The sequence below is a fragment of the Eumetopias jubatus genome, unplaced genomic scaffold (assembly GCF_037043125.1).
Source record: "Eumetopias jubatus isolate StellerSeaLion01/CBP00866 unplaced genomic scaffold, mEumJub1_p1.0 scaffold_9, whole genome shotgun sequence".
Lineage (NCBI taxonomy): Eukaryota > Metazoa > Chordata > Mammalia > Carnivora > Otariidae > Eumetopias > Eumetopias jubatus.
This window is the reverse complement of record NW_028274815.1, coordinates 53,475,857-53,492,726: the sequence shown is the minus strand read 5'-3', so window position 1 is coordinate 53,492,726 and position 16,870 is coordinate 53,475,857.

Sequence of the window (16,870 nt, the reverse complement as noted above, 5' to 3'; positions counted from 1 at the left end):
CCCATTAATGTATCAGTCACTAAAGCAGCTGTTTATTTGTAGATTTATGTTCCGATATTTCACAACTGCCTGAAAGGGCTTTGTTCAGTTCATGGTAAGGAGATCTCCTCACCTCGGCTTGGTTCAGTCTCAACTACCATTAATGTTGTTGCCTCCAAAACAGAAACTGATACTCACTTTCTTTTTTCAATGAATAGATTTAATTTTTTAGAACAGTTTTAGGTGTACAGGAAAACGGACCAGATAATGTGGAGAATTCCCCCAGATCCCCTCTTCCCTGAACACAGTTCTCCCAATTATTAACATCTTGCATTAGTGTGGAACATTTGTTATAACTGATAAACCAACACTAAAGACCATAGTTTATATTAGAGGTCGCTCTTTGGGTTACAAATGCACACATATCCACTCTGTATCATACAGTATCATGCAGAATAGTTCCAACACCCTAAAAATCCCCTGTGCTTTGCCACTTCATTCCGCCTCCTCTCTCCTCTTGAACCCCCAGAAACCTCTGATATTTTTACCGTCTCCATCATCTTGCTTTTCCAGAGTACCATATAGCTGGAATCATACAGTGTATAGACTTTCTAGATTAGCTTCTTTCACTTAGCAATATTTATTTAAGTTTTTTCCATGTCTTTACATTCTTTGATAGCTCATCTTTTTATTGCTGAGTAAGACTCCATTGTTTGGAAGTTTATCCATTTACCATTCACCATGTTCACTTTCTCACTGATTTGAATGGTTCATAGAGAGGACTCAGTGGGGTGGCTTTATGTTTTCCATAAACTATTCTAAGATTTGTGTGTGTGTGTTTAAAAGACACAGGTTGGGGGAAAATGAAAGTTATCCATTATTCCAACACCAAGACAAAACTTCTTAAACATCTACGTTTATCCCCTCTCGGTCTTTATATATATATATATATATATATATATATATATACCCATTTTAAAATATTGAAATCATACTATAAATACACATTTTATCTTGTGTTTCTCACTTAATATTATAAAAATACATATAATGGATACATACACCAATGTGGATAGTATGATACTCTGCCCAGATCCCCTCTTCAAGGCTGACAAATGCCATCCACACCCCCAGTCGCTGGGAATATAAGCTGATGTCCATGGTATTTGCTATTCCCCAGTTTCACTGCTATTTGTCTAAGGAAAAATTTGTTTCTATTGCTATCAATTTATTGGACTTCCTGAATTGAAAGTAAGCATGTATGTTTCATCAATTCTGAATAATTTTCAGTCATTATCCCTTCGAAATTTGCCTCTCTTCCTTTCTCTCTCCTTTCCTTCCAGGATTAGCCATATGTCAGACCATCTCAGCCTGTCCACCATGTCCCTTAACCTGTCTTTCATATTTTCTACCTCTTTGTCTCTCTGTTACGCATTCCAGATCACTTCTTCAGATCTGTCTTCCTGTTCATGAATGTATCACCTATATCTAATTTTCTCTTTAAATCATCATTTGAGGTTTTTTTTATTTCAGTTTTTATGTTTGTCTTTTGTTAAAAGTTCTTTTTGGTTGGCTTTCAAATATGCCTGTTTATCTTTTTTTCCTTTAAATTTTTTTATTGTTATGATGTAAATCATTACTTTTTGATGTAGTGTTCCATGATTCATTGTTTGTGCATAACACCCAGTGCTCCATGCAGAACGTGCCCTCTTTAATACCCATCACCAGGCTATCTTTCATAATCTTTGTACCTTAAATTTTGAATCACCACTTTTCTTTCTTTAAATATATTAAACATGCGTAACTTATATTTTGTGTCCAATAATTCCCATATCCAAAAGCTTTTCTGGCCTGATTTTGTGGTTTGTTGTTCCTGCTGACTTTTGCATATAGTGCCTTGTCTCCCTAAATGCTTTTTGACTTTGACTCTGAGCCCACATTCCTCAGAACTTTATTCATGGAAAACTCTGAGGTTTGTGTTGTGATTGCATTTCTCCAAAGAAAATTTATGTTTGCTTCTTTCAAAAATCTGGAATCATTGCCAATCCAGAACTGTTTTAAAATAAATGCTAACCTAAAGGTATTTAGAATCATGCAGGCAGTGTAAATTTGGGTTACAAATTGAGTTAGTGCCAGCCTGTGGTTAAGAATTCTCAAGAGAAAATTTTCTCCCTTAACCTAACAGGGACGAGCAAGCTATTCCTTGCTATTCCTATCTGTAAGTCAGAGTACTTTTCTAGTTCATTCATAAGCTAAGTTGCCTTTTAGGTTCCCAGCTTCTTACGTTGGCTTTTGTCTCCTATTCACTCAACCAACATGTGATCATCAAAATGAAGGCTGGTCCTTAAAGAAATGACTGATTCCAGGATTGGTACACCAAAAAAGTACAAGATAAGACTAGAACATAGATGTACAATAAAGATAAATAAATGATAGATAGATGACAGATAGATAGATGAAAAAAATCTTCCTTGGGGGGTGGGGGACCTGGCTGGCTCAGCTGGTAGAACAAGCGACTCTTGACCTTGGAGTTGTGAGTTCAAGCCCCACATTGGGTGTAGAGCCTACTTTAAAAAAAAAAAAAAAAAACTTCCTGGGGCACCTGGGTGGCTCAGTCAGTTAAGCATCTGCCTTCGGCTCAGGTCATGATCCCAAGGTCCTGGGATTGAGCCCCACCTCAGGCTCCTGCTCAGCAGGGAGTCTGCTCTCCCTCTGCCCCTCCCCCTCCCCCTGCTCATGCTCTCCCTCTCTCTCAAATAAATACATAAAATATTTTTAAAAATCTTCCTTAAAACATAATGTCCACAAATAAATGCCAACTACAGAAAGAATAATATAATTAGACAATTGGCATTTTGGCAACCACAATAGTAATAATTGTTTCAAGCAAGAATGATAAAGAGATATTGAAACTAATGAACAAAAGTATAATGAGAAACAGGATATTTATATAGTCTCAAAATATATCAGCAGACATACTTAGTAATTACAAAAAGATAAATAGTATCTTTATAATGGAGAAACTTGGCAGATACCACCTTCAGCAAGTTTAATCACAGATGAAAAACTGTTATCATGTGCTTCTGTATAGGATGCACTGAGAAGGGCACAACATCACTTCTGTGATATTCTTGCCAAAAATGTATAAGCCAAGTCCAATCATGAGAAAATATCACACAAATACAAATTGAGAGAAATTCAACAAAATAGCTGAACTATTCTCTTCAGAAAGAAATATCCAAAACCAAAGAAAGACAAAGGAAGACTGTAGAATTATTCTAGATTAAAGGAGACTAATGAGACAAGAAAACAGATGCAGCCTGTGATCCAGGGTTGGATACTGGATCAGAAGTTTTTGTTGCTATTATTATTATAAAGGACATTGGGACAACTGAAAAAAGTTTGAATGAGGTCTACAGATTAATTAATAGTATTTTATTCATGTTAATTTTATGAGTTTGATGACTGTACTATAGTTACATAAGAGAATGTCCCTGTTTTTAGGGGAGGTAGATAGATAGATAGATAGATAGATGATAGATAGATAGATAGATAGATAGATAGATAGATAGATAGATGATAGATAGATAGATAGATAGATAGATGATAGATAGATAGATAGATAGATAGGCACCTGGGTGGCTCAGTCGGTTAAGAGTCTGCCTTCAGTTCAGGTCATGATCCCAGGGTCCTGGGCTCAAGCCCCATGTCGAGCTCCCTGTTTGGAGGGGAGTCTGCTTCTCCCTCTCCTTCTACCCCTCTCCACCCCCGCACTTGTGCTCTCTCTCTTTCATTCTGGTCTCTCTCTCAAATAAATAAATAAAATTTTTAAAAAAGATAGATAGATAGATAGATAGATAGATAGATAGATATACACACCTATATAGATATGTAGATGTCCAGAGAGAGATGGATAATAGATATAAATACAGATCCAAATATAGATGTAGATATAGGCATATAGAAGGGGAGTAGAGAATAAAACAAAAGTGGTAAAGCATTAACCACATGAACACACGGGAATCTGGGTAAAGAACATACTCCAGGATTCTTTGCACCATTGTTTTACTTGGAACATTTTTGTAAACCTAAAATTATTTCAAAATAAAAGTTAAAGAAATGAAAGCTGATTTGGACAGAGTCCAGAACCTAGACTGGAAGTAGGTCTGGTTCTGGTCTCCAGTCTTGCCCATCTCCCGGATTCAGGCTATGCCAGAATGGAGGAAGACTAAGAACAATGTCAGCATCAGTGGTGCTGGAGAATGACGTGGACTGAATGAGCTAAGAGGTGAGGGACAGTGAGGGTTGCAGGCAGATGTGCCACCGATACCTGGCACTTATGAACAGCAACAAAATCACAGATATGCTATGAACTATCAGATTAACAGATTAACAGAAGCTCTTGGAGAAACAATAGTCTGTACAATGGTTTCCAAACTATCCAGTGTCTCGTATTAACTTCAGATTTCAGAAAAGAAAGAGCAAATAAATCAGTTGCAATGTAATGTGAACTCATTTGATTTATTAATACTTGTTGAAACTCTCCCAACACATATTGGTCTAAATCCTCTAGAATTTTACTGTCTAGTACAGTAACCATTAGACCAATGGGACTATTCTAATTTAAATTATAACCATTAGACCAATGAGGCTATTCTAATTTAAATTATTTTTTTTAATGAAAGAAAATTTAAAATTCAGTTCTTCAGTCACACTAGCCACTTTTCAAGGGCTCAATGGCCACATGTGACTACTGACTACCAGCTACTGTACTGGGCAGCATAGATATAGAACATTTCCATCATTGCAGAAAATTCTGGACATTCTGGAATTCTACAGAAAACATTATACATCACTGTTCCAGAAGCTGAAGAGCTCATCACTAATGAAGATGGCTGTGATTTTTTTTATTTCATTTTCTTTGACTCATGGAAAATACCAGACAAAACATGAGAAAAAAACCTCCAATAAAACTCAAACATTCCACTTTCTGTAGGATTCAATATTAGGAGAGTTCTTTCTGCCAGATGCAAGAAACTGATCTAAAAGAAATGGAAGTATAAAGAACCTTGAGGAGCGCCCAGCTGGCTCAGGCAGAAGAGCGTGCAACTCTTGATCTCAGAGTTGTGAGTTCAAGCCCCAAGCTGGGTGTAGAGATGACTTAAATAAAAATTTTTTTTAATTTAAAAATTAAAAAAAAGCCTTGAGACTGTTGCAAGCATTGTCAAGAAGATTCTGATACTCCTATGTCCTCCAACTTCTTAGTTGATCCACATTTTCCCCCACCTTCCACACCCACCTCTGCACTGTGGAAAATACTGTTCATGTTTCATTCATTACACTTAATGGTTTGGCAAGAAATGCTTGAGCAAAACAAGCTACCAATAATAAAGCCTGTAATATTATCTAAGGAAGTAAGGAAATTGACTTAAACATCCAAATTAGGGAGCTAAGGAGTTAGAACTCTGACTTAACAGGGCTGGAAGGGAATTGTGAAACACTGAACCTTCAGAGCTTATGGTCCCTGCACGTCAGAGCTGACAATAGCTGATTGCTCAATGCAAGCTGAAGTCAACCACCTACAATCTCCAATCGATATCTTAAATGCCCTCAAATGGAATTAGAAAAAAAAAAAGAGCAGACTTTGATACCATTCTTGAAACACTTGAAAGCATGCAAAATAATACCATAGATTGTTTTTATATAGTATATATAATAAAAATATGAACATTCCCATAGTAATAATAAACATCAACTTCAAATAGTAGTTACCTCTAAAGAGAGGGAAGAGAAAAAAACATCAGGAAGGGAGACACAGAGAGCTTCAACTGGATTTGTGTACATTTTCTTCTAAAAATCTGATGCTGGGATGGCTTAAGGTTAAAGTCTTATAGAGCTATCATATTGTATTCTTGGAATGTTCCTGTTTGTCTGAAATATTTCATGACAAAAAAAAGATTAATAAAATAAATTCTACTTCTCCCACTTAGTATTTGTGTGATCCTGAGTTTCCGTTTTTTTCTAGTTGCAAACAAAACCAATATAATATCCACCAGATGGGCTGTTGTGAGAAGTTCAGAAGACCCTCAAACCAATCAAGACACCTGTGTGGAATCTGGAAGGAGGCCTCCTCGGGAGTGGCCAGGCACTGGGATGTGTGGTGGTCCAGACCAGCCAATCGGGCATGTGGCATGCTGTTGTCATGCTCTGCTCCAAAATGTGAGACCAGAGATGGCCCATTTTCCTTTGGACTGGAACAGATTGGAGGAATGAAGCTGGGTCCCAACCGTTCCAGTTAAAACAGAAAGGAGGTTTGGATTTGTAAGCCTCTCTGCTTACTTTGGCTGGCCACACTTACTGTTTCCACATCTGTCCTGGGGTCAGGGGAAGCCAAATATGTGAATGTAAATGTACACAGTGGTTCTACACATCAGCACTTGAGGGACTCAGGTTCCACACTGCAGCTCTATAAAGGCAGCAACAGGCAGCCACCTGAGCAGACTAGAGGCTGGAGATAGCTCAGAGAACAGAGGCCAGTTTGGAATGGTTCCCAACCTTCCTTCACCACCACCCCCCCCCCCCGCTGTGGTGCCCTCGGTCACTGAACTCTCAGTCAAGTGGCCTCTCTCCACCCCAACACTTCTGAATGCTATCCTCCCTTTCTTCTGTTCCCCCTGGAGTCCTCATTTCTGGGAAAACCTCTCTCCATTCCTGCTTCATCACTGGCCTCCTCCCCCTGCCCTTCGGAAACCTGGCTCTTCCCTGAGGCCACCTCCCTCACAGCCCTGGCCCCACATGCCAAAGCTGTCCAGAGGCAGTACCGGAATCTTCCTCACTTCTCCTGCCACCTCACACCCCTCCACCTCTTCTCAAGGATTTCATCAACCAACATTTTAGGCATGGCCCTCACAAATTCTGATGCTTCCCCAGACTCTGACCTTGGCTTTCTTCATACCACATATTCTCTTCATATCCATTCCCATGATTTCAATTTTCCTTATGAGGAAAATGAGTTAGTGACTCCTAACTCTGTACCACCAACACAGATGTCTCCCGAGCATTCCAGATCATCTCATCCTCCCAACCACTCCTGGACATGACTACCTGGATATGGTACAATTGCCTCCATGGCCACATCCTCTTTCTTGCCAATGTCCAAAGCATGCATATCTTGAACACCAGTGGCTCAGCCACCTAATTCTGACCCCATCTTCTCCTTACTGCCACATCTAATTAGTGACCAAGTTCTGTTGATTTTGCCTCTGAATAAATAATAACCTCTTCCACTGCAGCCCCATTTCCCTTCTAACTTTAGGATCCAGGGTGCAACCATCCCCTAATTTGCTCTCAGTTTCTCTGACTTTGGCCTTCCAAACAGGGGCTCCAGAGTTATGTGTCTAAAACACAACACTGATCATGTCACACCCCTACAATGGACAATGGAGTTCAATACATTTCTGAAAGACAGAAAACAATACATAAGGAGCTGGCAAGGGATGAAACAGGATGGAAGATGCTACAGCCTACAGGACTCCATGGAAGGGCCGCAGCTGAAGAGGGAGACCCTTGCCCTGAATAGCCCCAGAGAGGTTCCTGACTCAGAAATGCCAGGTGTTAGAGAATGGGAGGAGAATAGAAGATGAAAGGCTGAAAAAAAGAGATTAATGGAAAGTTTGTATACAGAAGAGTTGTCCCCCAACTTGTGCAGAACTCCTAGCAGACCAGTATTCTCTAATCACCCCCTCTCTACTCCAGACAGACCAAACAGAGGGGTTTTCCCTTTTAAGAGTAGACAAACTGGGGAAAACTAGGTGGCCAGAGTAGGGCATTTGGAGTCTCCTTGGTAAGATCCAACTTCCTGTCCATTGTCCTTCCTTAAAGCAAAGCCTACCAGTTGAAAATTCCTCCCCCACATGTAGACTTTTTCTATTGCCTCATCCTTGAATATAACTAAAACCTCACTAGACATTTAAGAGAAGCCTACCTACACTGTGAAAGAAAAAGACCAATATAAACATTAAGAAATGGGTAATTCAGAGACAAGAAGATCTCTAATTAGGATCCTCAGTGAGATTTGTGACATCACATAAAATAGTAACAAGATACTATGAATAATGGGAATAATCCAAGAAGAACTTTAAAAATCATCAGAAAGATTGGAAAATAAAGTTAAGAAAATTTCCTAGCAAAGAGGATAAAAGTAAAGGAAAATGTTAAATAAAAGAAAAAAAGACAAAAGACATAGAGGATCAATCCATCTGAACTGTAGAAGTCCCAGGGGAAAAAAGGGAGAGTATAGAAAACAGAGAAGGGGTGGAATTATTTTTAAAATAGTACCCCAATATCCAGAGTTGAAGAATTATTTTTTAAATTTTTTTAAAGATTTCATTTATTTATTTGAGAGAGAGCACGAGCAGGAGGGAGAGGCAGAGAGAAAAGCAGACTGCCCACTGAGCAGGGAGCCTAATATGGGGCTCAATCCCAGGACCCTGAGATCATGACCTGAGCCAAAGGCAGCTGCCTAACCAACTGAGCCAACCAGGCTGAAGAATTATTTTTTAAAATAGTACCTCAAGGGGCGCCTGGGTGGCTCAGTTGGTTAAGCCACTGCCTTCGGCTCAGGTCATGATCCTGGAGTCCCGGGATCAAGTCCCACATCGGGCTCCCTGCTCAGCGGGGGGTCTGCATCTCCCTCTGACCCACTTCCCTCTTGTGCTCTCTGTCTCTCATTCTCTCTCTCTCAAATAAATAAATAAAATCTTTAAAAAAATAATAAAATAAAATAAAATAGTACCTCAATATCCCAGAGTTGAAGGATACCCCAATATCCCAGAATTGAAGAATCTTTAGATTGAAGGGTCAACCAAATGCACTGCAAAAAAGGAAAGGGAGGAAAAGAGACAAAGATACATGTTATGAAATTTCAAGACCCCCAAGGATAAAAAGAATAATCCTAAAAGCTTCTAGAAAGGAAAAATAAAATTGTCTACGGGGGAACACAACCAGACTGGTATGAGAAATTACATCACAGATATGGGATTCTAGAAAACATTGGAACAAAGCCTTCAAATTTCTGAGAAAAAATTAATCAACATAGAATTATATACCCTGCCAAACTATCACTGAATTATAAAATTAAGATATTTTGAGACCTTCAAGGAAAGAAAACTTTACTACCTTTTTATTAATATACTTGAAGATGTGATCCAGCAAAAAAAAAAAAAAGAGAGAGAGAGAGAGAGAGTAAAACAAGAAAGATCCACAGGATCCTGGAAACAAGAGATGCAAACCAGAAGGTTAAGGATCCAGGATAAAAGCTATTCAGCACAGTGAGAAAGGAATCAGGAGATTGGAGCAAGACAGCAGTGACCCCTCAGAGAATGAAAATCAAGGAGAAAGATGGATTATATAGATATGATACTATTCTTGGTTAGTTAGAAGAACTGAAGCTTGTAACTCAGGAAGACAATGCAAGAAGAAAAGAAAGTCAGTGGAAAAATCCAGGAAAAAACTAAAACTGAGCCAAAAAAAAAAGTAATCAATGCTCTAGTTGAATATGTAATAAAAGTATATAATATTTATAATGTAAACAATTTTTATTATTGATTTTTAACTTTTGGATCAACATATAGGCAAAGCATAAAAATTAATAATGACTATAGTTATGAATGTATTAGCCTTAGAAATGCAGGGGGGGAAATGCAGAGGGAAAATTACAGATGACAAGAGATTTAGGTGGAAGAGATGTAAGTGAAGGAGAGATGTAAATGAAAAAGAAGAGAAGCCAATGGGTGCCTGGGTGGCTCAGTCAGTTCAGTGTCTGGCTCTTACTTTGGGCTTGAGGTCATGATCTCAGGGTCTTGAGATTTAAGCCCCGTCTCAGGCTCCACACTCAGTGGGGAGTCTGCTTAAGATTCTCTCTCTCTCCCTCTTCTTCTGCCCCTTCCTCTGTGCTCCCTGCTCACGTGCTCTTGCGCTCTCACTCTCTCTCAATAGATAAATAATTAAAAAAAAAAAAAAGAGGGGCCCCTGGGTGGCTCAGTTGGTTGGGCAACTGCCTTCGGCTCAGGTCATGATCCTGGAGTCCTGGGATTGAGTCCCACTTCGGGCTCCCTGCTCAGCAGGGAGTCTGCTTCTCCCTCTGACCTTCTTCCCTCTCATGTTCTCTATCTCTCATTCTCTCTCTAATAAATAAATAAAATCTTAAAAAATAATAATAATAAAAAGAAAGAGAAAAAAAGAGAAGAGATGCTGTCTATAGTTGATAGAACAAGAAAAAAAAGGTGACAAAAGTCTTTAAAGTTATAAAGATAGTTAATGAAGGAACTAAAAATAGTACTATAACTATATCACTGAGTTCAATCTTCATCTATTATTGCAAGAAGCCATTAAATAATGTCTAAATTTAATATATCAAGAAGTGGTGAGTAGATATTAAGTAGAAGCTCTGATGAAATATGACAGATTGAACACAACATGTTAGTCTCTACTAGCTCCCAAAACCCGACTAGATACGGTAAAAAAAAAAAAAAAAATTAAGGCATAAACACACAAAGAAAAATAAATTGAAGTGTAAAATAAGTTGAAGTGATAGATACACAACTCTGTGAATATAATAAATCCATTGAATTCTACACTTTAAATGGGGGAGTTGTATGGAATATTAATTGTATCTCAATAAATTTGATTTTAATGCAAGAGAATGGACGATGAGAAAGCGACAAAATTTCAGAAATTGGACAGCAGATGGGTGAGTGATAAATAACACACAGATCCTCTCAAAAAAAACAAAAAACTGTATTCCAAGACCACAATGTAGAGAGAGCCTTGAAACGATTTACCCTATGGATGCCTCAAAAGATCTGGGAATCTGCCATACCAGTACTGGAAGTGAGAGTGAGGGAGGAGTCAAAAATAGGAGGCTGACAAACAAAGAATCAGTTAAACCCTTGGAAGTCCTCCTCCACGCCACACAACCGAGCGGCTGCCAATGGAGTGTTTATTCTCATACTAATGTAAACACAGAATATTGAACTAACTAAAATATTAGTAATGCTGTATTAGAAAGATGGGGGATGGGAAGTGCACATTTGGAATAGTGGGGGCCAGGGTAAGTGATATGAAAGAAGGTTAAAACCTCATCTTTTTTTTAACAGGAAGTCAATAGTAAATGACTAAAACCCAACAATCAAGAAATAGCATTGCAAGCAAATTAGTTTAGAAATGCGGAGGAAGAGGGGCGCCTGGGTGGCTCAGTCGTCAAGCGTCTGCCTTCGGCTCAGGTCATGGTCCCAGGGTCCTGGGATCGAGCCCCGCATCGGGCTCCCTGATCCACAGGAAGCCTGCTTCTCCCTCTCCCACTCTCCCTGCTTGTGTTCCCTCTCTCGCTGTGTCTCTCTCTGTCAAATAAATAAATAAAATCTTAAAAAAAAAATGCGGAGGAAGAGATCACACTAATTGAAAGTGGTTGCCTTGTGAAGCGGGAAAGCTGGGGGGGACTGTCAGGAGACTGCCTTTGTTGAAAGTATCTATTGTCCTTCCTTTTCTTAACAGCTTTATTGAGATATAATTAACATGCCATAAAGTTCTTCAATTGAAAGCGCACGATTCAGTGGATTTCAGGGTGTTTACAGAGTTGTGCAACTGTCACCACATTCTAATTTTAGATCATTTTCATCATCTCAAAAAGAAACTGTACTGCTGTTTTAACAACAAGGCTTGTAGGACTCTTTCACTCGTTAAACCATGATAAAATAAAATAATATAAAAACTAAATTTAAAAAAGAGACAAAGCCACAATTATGAGTGGTTTCCTCTGGGAGGTAGGGCTTGGGGTGGGTAGCCTGAGAGATAGGAGCTTTTCGTTGTTGGTTTTCTGGAATATTGTCTGTTTTTTTATTTTAGTAGTGTACACATACTGTCTTTATTTTATCATTTTCTTCAAAACTTCCAGCAATTCCTTAAGGACCATAGAAAGTGAGAGATCCTGTGTGAGGCAGCGTGTGTTAATACCCTTCAATAGCCCTGTGAGGTGAGGACTGTCCCTCTGGTATCACAGGTGACTTCAGCAGGAAGCAGCACCAAGTGGTGATTTGGGGACTGTGGCTGGGCAGCACACCTGCATGCTGGGTGGCCGCTGCCTAGGAGATAGGGCTGTCACCACAACAGAGGCGCTTCTCAGAGATCCCTGGGGCCGGGCCTGGGGGAGTCCGTCTTTGGTGAGAAGGAGGCAGAGGACCATGCCTCAGAGCACTTGGATGTGCAGCCTCCACCATCAGACACCCAGGCCAGGGCTTGTGATGTGGGAAGCGAGCATCCATCTCCCAGGAGGAAAGACAAACATGGCATCTGACATCTCAGCCACAGTCTTCTCTCCCCAAAGGGCAGTTTCCACTCCTCTTGTGATTAGGTCCTTTTTAAGTTTTGCATTTTCCTACACTTTAAAAAAAAAAAAGACCAAGGAACGGTGCTGGCCACATAGGCATTGTTCTCGCCTCCGCCTTAAGCTCTGTTTCTCATCTGGCTGCCGAGAGAGGTAGCCATTACTCTGCCAGCAAGCTGTCTCTGGGAAGAAAGGAATGGAAAATGTGAGGATGTTTTCTTCCAAACTCCCAAAGAATCCTCACCTCAGCATAACCAATGAGAATTAGCTACACAACGAACCACATTGGAAAAAAAGAAAAACAGAGTCATAATGCCTCAGTGCCTGATGGCATCTGAATTTATAGCAAGATCTCTTTTCCTGGACCCCAACATGTTGCCGTGTAAGAGAAGGACTTCCCAAATAGGACTGAAGGAGTGAATCTCTTGGGTGAGGACCGCTTTTGCAGGGTCTTGATGGAGAGATAGGACTAGCCACCCGGAAATGACGAGGAATTTGACTTAGATTTGAAGCTGGAGGTGGTAAACTGTTCATAACCTCCAACTTCTGACCAAGCCTGCCCAGTCACGACCACCTCTCACTTGTCCCTAAATGTAAACCCCACTGCCCCTGTTCCCAGCCTATCAGCGGTGCAGCCTTTGGGAACCCAATAGCGCTATAACACATGTGCCCCAGAAAAGTCTATTTCATTGATTTTTTTTAACCAGGACAGCGGGGTGAGATCTCTGTTATAAGATTCAGGCATACAACAGGTAAGTTTTTACTGGGAAAAAAGAAAAACAGTCAGTAGGAGATCTTACTAGGAAGACAGCCCGGCTAAGGAGATATGTGTACCAACTTTGGGCAATACTCAGTGGAACAAATAGCAAGGAAAATGGATCAGAAGTGATGCAATGCAATAAACATTGATAGGGAAAATAAAAGTAAATGATACAATAATTTATAGCTAATTTTTCCTTTAATTTATTTCATTTCAGTTACTGACAGCCATTTTATCTTAATTACGGTTCTTGAAAATAAGAACACTTATATGCAATGCAAATATGCAACTAAAGGATTACACACCATGAAGAAGTGGGATTTATCCGTGGGATGCAAGGATGGTTCAACACACACAAATCAATTAATATGATACATCATATAAAAAGCATATAATCATCTCAATACATGCAGAAAAAGCATTTGTCAAAATATAATATACTTTCTTTTTTCCTTTTTTTTTTAAATATTTTATTTATTTGTTTGACAGAGAGAGACACAGCAAGAGAGGGAACACAAGCAGGAGGAGTGGGAGAGGGAGAAGCAGGCTTCCCGCCATGCAGGGAGCCCGATGCGGGCTGGATCCCAGGACCCTGGGATCATGACCTGAGCTGAAGGCATATGCTTAACACCTGAGCCACCCAGGCGCCCCAACATACTTTCATAATAAAAACTCTCAACAAATTGGCTATAGAAGGAACATATCTCAATATAACAAAGGCCATAAATGACAAGTCTACTACATACATCATACTCAACAGTGAGAGGCTGAAAGCTTTTCCTCTAAGATCAGGAGCAAGACAAGGGTGCCCACTCACACCACTCATATTCAACATAGCACTGAAAGTCCTAGCCAGAGAAATTAGACAGAAACGAGAAATAAAAGTCATCTACCAATACATATAAAAATATTCTATGGGGCGCCTGGGTGGCTCAGTCGGTTAAGTGTCTGCCTTCAGCTCAGGTCATGATCCTAGGGTCCTGGGATTGAACCTCATGTCAGGCTCTACTCAGCAGGGAGACTGCTTCTCCATCTACCTCTCTCCCCTGCTCGTGATCTCTCTCTCACTCTTTTTCTCTCTCTCTCAAATAAATAAGTAAAATCTTTAAAAAAAAAAAAAAAGAGAGAAAACTTTCCAAAAAAAAGATATTCTATGTTCATGGATCAGAAGAATTAATATTGTTAAAATGTCTATACTACCCAAAATCATCTATAGATAGATTCAATGCAATCTCTGTCAAAATTCCAACTGCATTTTTCACAGAAAGGGAAAAAACAATCCTAAAATTCATATGAAACCACACAATACTCTGAATAGCAAAAGCAAACCTTGAGAAAGAATAATAAGGCTGGAGACGTCACAGGGTCTGATTTCAAAACTATATTACAAAGCTATAGGAATCAAAACAGTATGATTCTGGCCTAAAAATAGACACTCAGACCAACGGAATAGAATTGCAACCCCAGAAATAAACCCTAACATATACAATCAACTAATATTTGACAAGGGAACCAAGAATACTCAATGGGGAAAGAATAGTCTCTTCAATAAATTGTGCTGGAAAAACTGAATAATCACATGCAGAAAAGTGAGATTGGACCCTTATCTTATACCACTCACAAAAATTAACTCAAAATGGACTAAAGACTTAAACATAATACCTGAAACCATAAAACTCCTAGAAGAAAACATAGGGAAAAGCTCCTTGACATTGGTCTTAGCAACAATTTTTTGGCTATGACATCAAAAATTCAAGCAACAAAAGCAAAAATAAATAAATGGAACTACATCAAAACACTTCTGCACAGCATGGGATGCCTGGGAGTCTCAGTTGTTAGACGTCTGCCTTCGGCTCAGGTCATGATCCCAGGGTCCTGGGATGGAACCCCACATCGGGCTCCCCGTTCCATGGGAAGCCTGTTCACCCTCTCCCACTCCCTCTGCTTGTGTTCCCTCTCTCGCTGTATCTGTCTCTGTCAAAAAATAAATAAAAATCTTTAAAAAAAAAAAAAAACCACTTCTGTGCAGCAAAAGAAGCAATCAACAAACTGAAAAAGCAACATACAGAATGGAAGAAAAATATATTGCAAATTGCCAATTATATATCAGATAAGGAGTTAATATCCAAAACATATAAGGAACTCATACAACTCACAGCAAACTAAAGTCCAATTAAAAAATGGACAGAGGAACTGAATAGACAATTTTTTCAAAGAACACATCCAAATGACCAAGAGGTACATGAAAAGATGCTCAACATCACTTATCATCAGGGGAATGCAAATCAAAACCACAATGAGATATCACCTCACACCTGTTAGAAGGGCTATTATTGGGGGTGGGGGATGCGGTAGCCAGGTGTTGGGTATTAAGGAGGGCATGTGTTGTGATGAGTACTGGGTGTTATAGGCAACTATGGAATCATTGAACACTACATCAAAAACTAATGATGTACTATATGGTGGCTAACTGAACATAATAAAAAAAAAAGAAAAACAAGGGCGCCTGGGTGGCTCAGTTGGTTAAGCGACTGCCTTCGGCTCAGGTCATGATCCTGGAGTCCCGGGATCGAGTCCCACATCGGGCTCCCTGCTCAGCAGGGAGTCTGCCTCTCCCTCTGACCCTCTTCCCTCTCGTGCTCTCTATTTCTCATTCTCTCTCTCTCGAATAAATAAATAAAATCTTTAAAAAAAAAAAAAGAAAAACAAGTAAAGACTGAGAAACAATCACAACTAAAGGAGAGTGGAGAGACATGACAATTAAATACAATGTGGTACCCTACGTCAGAGCTTGGAACAGAAAGAGGACAATATTGGAAAAACTGGTCAAATCTAAATAAAGTCATGAGTCTCGTTTTTAAAAAATAAATAAATAGGGTGTTCATCCCCAATTCCATAATGCCATGCTAACAATGAGAAAACATCAGACAAACCTAAAATAAGGGACATCTTACAAATAATATCTGACCAATGCTCTTTTAAACTGTCAAGGTCATGAAAGACGTGACAAGACAGAGGAACTGTCATAGATCGGAAGAGACTAAGCAAGATCATAAATGCAATGTGATATCCTGCATTGGATCCTGGAACAGAAAAAGGACATGTGTGGGTAAATTGGTGAACTCTAAAAGTTAGTAGTACTGTGTCAATGCTAGTTTTAACAAATGCACCTGGGTTACATAAGATGGTAACATTAAAGGAATAGAACATAAACTCTCTGTAGAAGTAGACCAACAGTTTCTAATCTATGTAAATGATTTCATTAGTTTTAATCCATTGCTATTGGAATACAATGTAATTTCCAAGGATGATAAAAGATTGGCAAATCATTAAAAAAAGGTGGGGGGCTATTATCAAAAGACAAGAAGCAACACATGTTGCCAAGGATGTGGAGTAAAGGGAACTCTGTGCACTGTTAGTGGAAATATAAATGGAAAACAATATGGAGGTTCCTCAAAAAATTAAAAATAGGACCACCATATGATCCAGCATTCCTACTCTGGGTATATATCCAAAGGAAATGAAATCAGACTCTCAAAGAAATACCTCCACTCCTTGTTTATTGCAGCATTATTTATAATAGCCAAACTATGGAAACAACCTAAGTGACCATCTACAAATGAATGGATAAAAAAGATGTGGTACATATATATGTGGAATATAATTCAGTAAAGAATAAGAAAGAAGGAAATCCCGCCATTTGCAACAACATGAATGAAACTTGCATCAATGTAGATGGAGCAAAATCT